Source organism: Lonchura striata, chromosome 9 (genome assembly GCF_046129695.1).
Source record: "Lonchura striata isolate bLonStr1 chromosome 9, bLonStr1.mat, whole genome shotgun sequence".
Lineage (NCBI taxonomy): Eukaryota > Metazoa > Chordata > Aves > Passeriformes > Estrildidae > Lonchura > Lonchura striata.
The window spans coordinates 28608613-28614612 of record NC_134611.1 but is presented as its reverse complement, the minus strand read 5'-3'; positions in this window follow the sequence as shown (position 1 = coordinate 28614612).

Here is a 6000-nt window from a genome sequence, read left to right as displayed (position 1 = left end):
TGGCTGAGAAAAAGACCTGTCAGGCTGTAGTGGTTTAACATAGCTTGGTTTTTAAAGAGTTAGTTATGGAAGTGATTCTCCATGAGGACTGCTAACAGCTTCCTCCAGATCCAACAGAACCAATCAGCCAGCTAGTTCTGAATATTGACACATGGTTAAACCACTTAAAGCTGAACATGCCTCTGTGAAAACAAACAAACCCTGGGATGCTCTCTCTTTCTTCCAGCCTTTGAATAGGTAACTGGGCACTGGCTGGGCTGGCCCCACGTGGCCTGTACAGCCTGGTGGGGCCGGGCCAGGCTCTCCTGTGGCGCTGGCCCCTTCCCAGAGAGCCTGTCCTGGTGGAGCAGCTGGAGCCCCGTCCCAGCAGGGCCAGGCCCCTTCCAGCAGAGCCTGCTGGTCCTTTTTCTTTTCTGGAGGTGCCACTGGGCCATGCCACCTGGGACCATCCCAATGCCAGGAGCAACCCTGTGGCTGGGACCAGCACCGGGAGTGGCCCCGTAGCTGGTGATGGAGGCCTGAGCTGGGAATGGCTCAGTGGCCTGGACTCGTCGGCCAAAATTGGCGTGGCCGGGGCAGCGCCATGCAGCGATGGCTATCTCGGCGTGGCTCGCAATGAACTTCATTTGCTCAGCTGCTTTTAGCCAGCCATGCTGCGGACAGAAGGACAAAGGCAGTGGCAGCAGCTTTTCTTTTTTTCGGCACCCCACATGAAGAGAAGGCCTGGGGTGGCGCCGGCATCAGCGCGACTCGCACCGTGTCGGCACAGACCGTGTGCCCAACAGAGAGGCACAGTGAGCGATTTCCCCGATGATGACTTGGATGAGATCAGCCTTTCAGCAGGATTCTAGAAAAGTTGTTTCAACTGATAGGACTTGAGAACAAATGAACCTACGAACACCAATTCTCTCATGAATAAGGAAAAAGGAAAGGGTGCAGACACGTAAAGAAAAGGACATGGGACGCTGTCCTGTGGTGAGTGTTGTCAGTAAATAATTCTAGTGGGTGCACTGGGATTTGGCCAGCTCTAGACCCACTACACACACGGCACATTAACAACAGCTCTTCCAATTTGCAGGGAATTCCAACATTTTCAGCATGGGTGTATTGCAATTCAAAGAAAAATGTTGTTGCAATTCAAAGAAAAATAGGCTTTCAAGAGTTCTCATAGAGTAGAAATTCTCTAAAAAGAGCTTTCATAAATGGCAACATCAGGAATAATGAAATAAGGGTGGCTGTGATGGATTTCAGCAGCTGCTGATGGATTTCATTATTTTCTTTCTTTGGTCATGTACCAGTGATACAGGTCTACAATCTCTCATAACAAAACTTGTTACAAAAAAAATTACTCAATTTAAATTCCTATTCGCACTCATGTGCTCACAGAATCCCAAATTGTTTTGAGTTGGAATTACCTTAAAGCTCTTCTACTTCCACCCTCTGCCATGGACAGGAATACCAGGTTGCTCCAAGCCTTTTTCAACCGAGCCTTGAACACTTCCAGGAATGGGGCTTTTAAATTAATTAATTATTAATTGAGTCACAGATTTTTAATTAATTAATTATCTAATTAAATTCTCTATATCTGAGGAGATAATAAATATGTGCATAGAAGTATATGAAAACATATGAATCATCTGCCCAAGGGCCATATACTCAAAAACTGTAGGAACTAAAACCAAATATTTATAGGAAGTGCCTCTCTTTCTAGAGGGAAGGCAAAAAAGCACAGAAAATTCTTTAATCCTTTAATCTCTTTGGTGCTCCTTCTTAGCTAGGCTTCATTTCCAAACAATGGAAATCAAATTGTTGGGCACCAAGCAGCAGCACAGGCCTGTTTACTTTGGGAAGGAACTCTGCAAATCCATGGACCAATATCTTGTGCTCTCCTCAGGTTTCAGTGTTTACCAGGTGGCTCACACACCGGGTATGTAAACATGGATTAATCCACTAGATGAGAATGCATACAAATAAATGAGCCTATGTCACTAATTTCCCCTTAAATTTGGCATGTAAATGTCACCATGGTCACAGCAAAAATGTCCAGGGATCTGCCCAGGCCTGCAGAATATTCACAGCATCATATAATCAGATCAGAGTTAAACCCTGCCTTCTAGAATAAACACTTAAAAAAAGGTTTTCATATGTAAACAAAGTTTCTTAGGCTTCTTCACTTCTATAAACATTCATGGCAGCTCTAAATACTCTCACCTGGCAATTTCTGATTCAGTAGCACCACTTACAAGAGAACATTCATCCAAATACCATCTTGATTATTTGACAGGGTTAATAGCCAGGTGAGAAGCTGAAGACACAGTAGCAGAAGCTGAAGCAGGAGCTGGAGCTGAAGCTCCCCCAGTGAAGCTGAAGCTTTCCCCAATGAGAAAGAAGAAATTCAAGTATCACAATGTGCTTTTAGGTCTAAAGAGAGAAGGAAATCTCTGCCTTGAGACATTTTCTATGTTCAAAACTGAAAGCAAGTTCTTACAAAAATAGGAAGTCTGGTCTGGGGATGTGGAAGTTCATGTCAGCCTGGTCAACACTGAGATCCAGACTGAGGAGGGAGCACACAGAGCTGGAAGGAGGGACAGGGACACATGACCCAGGCATGCAGGGGTGCCATCTGGAAGGCCACAGCTCAATTGGCAGCAAGAAGAGTTTCTAAACCTACACAAGCAGTGTAGCTGGACAAGGAAAATGTGTCTGAATAGAGCAGAGGATTTAGTGACTGATGATGCAGGTGGGAATGAGGGGCTCTGTCTATTTTGCATCACTGTTCACCAGGAAGGTCTCCAGACTCCAGAGCTTACGGATGGGGCTCAAGGAGGAGGGGATCCACCAGTGCTGGAAGGGAATTGACTCAGGGTCTCTCATGAAACCTTCTCCCTTAAAGTCCATGGGATCTGATGGGTGGCACCCAGTGGTGCCCAGCATGCTGGCTGGAGTCCTTGCAAGAGCCGTCCATCATCTCTGAAAGGTCATGGAGATCAAGGAAGGGCCTAGGGGATGGAAAAGGTAAATGTTGTTCCTGGAGTTTGTTCCCTGCAAAAAGATAAAGGAGGGTGGGGAAAGTAAATCATATCATGGAGTTCCAGAATAGTTTGGGTTGGAAGGGACCTTAAAAAACTCATGCCACAGGCAGGGACACCTTCCACTAGCCCAGGTAGCTCCAAGCCCTGTCCAACCTGGCCTTGGACACTGCCAGAGATCCAGGGGCAGCCACAGCTTCTCTGGGCACCCTCTGCCAGGGCCTGCCCACCCTCACAGGGAACAATTCCTTCCACGTATTGAACCTAAATTTCCCCTCAGTCAGTTTGAACACATTCAAAGATTCAAACAGACCTGAAACTTCTCCCACTATGTCACAATTTTCTTAAGCAATGACAGCACTGTAAAAAAGTTGCAATGAGAAGAATGAATTTTACTTTAATTTCGTTGCCTTCAGCAATTGCGTGTTATGTTGCAATTCATTTCACTCTGTAATGCTTCCTGTTACAGTAGCTGGTGTAAATCAACCCCATTTTGTTTATAATGTGCATAAAAATATTCTTCATACATAACAATTCCACAAGCAGCATTGAAAACAGGTGGATTTCATTTAATCCCTTGACCAGTCACTGACAACAATTAAACTGGCCATAAAAAAAGTAAATAAAAATACTTTGGCCATCCATGGTTTAAGGAATCTGTTTTCTTTTACATCCTGCCTGGGGCAAGGGGAAAAATATTTAATTCAAGTGATTTTCCTTTAAGGCTTTAGCAAGGACAATAGGAATTATGCAATGCAGCCTATGAATGTTCAGCCTCCTTAAAACAAACTGTGCAGAGTTTGAAAAGAAACATAGAGGGAAAAAAGAGTGTTGTCTCAAGAAGGAAAAGTTCCTATAATTCCTACTGTCTGGTACAGTGAGGGAAGTCACGTCCTCAAAGCAGATCCTGACACTCTTCTCACCTCAACTCCCAACCATCTGTGAGTTCACCGGGGCCTGGCTGAGATTGTCTTTAGGTTTCTTGCTATTGCTGGTCAAACACAGAACATTTAGTGTAGCTTTAGTTTTGTTGGAATCTATTCACTCTGCCTAAGAGACAAGCAGAGCAACAGAGGTGCATTTGAGACCCAGACCTCAGATGGGTTCAAGGCCCAGACCTCAGATGGGTTTGAGGCTCCTCAGGCTGGGCAGGATTATCACCTCAGGAACTGATTAGGATCAGGCATTACAGTGGCCATGTGGACATGAGGACTGACCCTCACTGCTCATTCCAGGCAGGAGGAAGGTACAATGTGCTCCCAGGGCCAGCTCCATCCATGGTGGCTCTCCAGATCCGACTGCTGCCAGCCCTGAGTGACCTGGTCTGACCCAGAGCTGACCTGCTTTGAGAAGGGCTGGACAGAGACCTCCTGAGGTCACCTCTAGGCCAAGTGATCCTGTGACCACCCCATGGCACGGACAGGATGCCCCATGTGCATCCATCACTCAGCCCTCACAGTGTGTCACCAATCGTTGACACAACTGACTTCCTGCACTTGTGCAAAGCCATTTCCCTGCAGGATATATGATCCAGGAGCAGGATCCTCGGGCTGACCACATCAGCAGCTTTCTCACACTTACACAACCGGAGACTTACGAGGAATTACGCACCGTGCGTCCTTTCAGCTTTCACAAATGAAACACCGGTTTTCGTGGATTTACAGCCCTTTCCCATGACCAAACATGGTCACTGGTTGGACGTGTTAACCTGTGCTGCAATACCCAGTGCTGGTCACACAGTTATTAGTGGTCTGTTAATTGCACATCCATTTTCTGTGCAATTGAGGAAAAAAAAAAAAAGCTGTATAAAGGTCAGATCCTGCTTTTCAGCTCCAATCCAAACAGTGACCCACATTTCTGTTGCTCTAACTAGTTTTGTACATGAACAGGATCTGGGAAACCCTTAAAGCCCATGGAGAAAAGAAAATGCTGAAACTGCAATCCAAAAAATTCCTCCAATCTCTAAGAGTAGAAGGAGCAGCCCCATGTTGACCATTACCAAAGGTCCCATGGCAGGGACATTACCTGGTCTCAACACATCCAATGATAACTTCCAGGTTGCTCTGCTCCTTTAGCCCTCATGATCTGCTGATAGACATTGGTTTTGCAGTAGCTAAATCCATGGAGAGAAAAGTAAATATTCTGGTTGAATGCTTGAGGAATCCTCATTTACTGCACACCATGCTAAACTCTGGCACCTGTATGTAGACCCCTGACAGCAGCATGGGAGGGAAGGAATTGCAGTCACTGGGTTCCTGCAGCAATGCCCATGTGGAAAGTTCATATGATCCACCTCAGCAGCCAACAGCACAGGCATTTTTAACAAACAGAAGCAAAACCTGGAGAAATCTGCCCCAAAGAGTGGCATGGGTGTCTGAGACATCAGTTGGCTCCAGCAGGTGTTGGAAAATGAGATCCCTCACCTGCTGCAGACACATTTTGTGAAGGGCTGCCCACACTACAAGTATCGTGGGGGGCCAGAAACTCTTGCATCCTTTTTCTTTGCTAGGAAAAGCTCCCTTGAGTGAGGTTGTAGGCTCAGAACAGATAGACCAGAAGAACTTGATGAAACTTGGTTCCAGCTCCACCACGGCTCACGAGCTCTCATATCAAGCCCACATGGGGTTGTTATCAAGCTCAAGTTACTCAGAAGAACAAGCTATTCACTGAACTGGTTTGTGCCACACCCCTCACTCTCCCTTTCCACTCAGATCCTTTCTATAAAGTGCTAGAAGTGTTTCCTTGTTGATGAACTTGCTGTTCTGAACCCGGCAATTGCACTTATTTGGCTTTTCTGCAACTTTGATAAGATGGAAGGATTTCATAAACTCCAAATCTCTCCCTTCATATGACTTAGAAAGGTCAGTGGATAAGGTTGTTCCTAGAGGTATTAAAGGCTCTCCTTCCCTAATATCTGCATTTCAATCAAGTTATTCATATTAAGTCTTGAAGTTGCACAGAGAGTCCTACA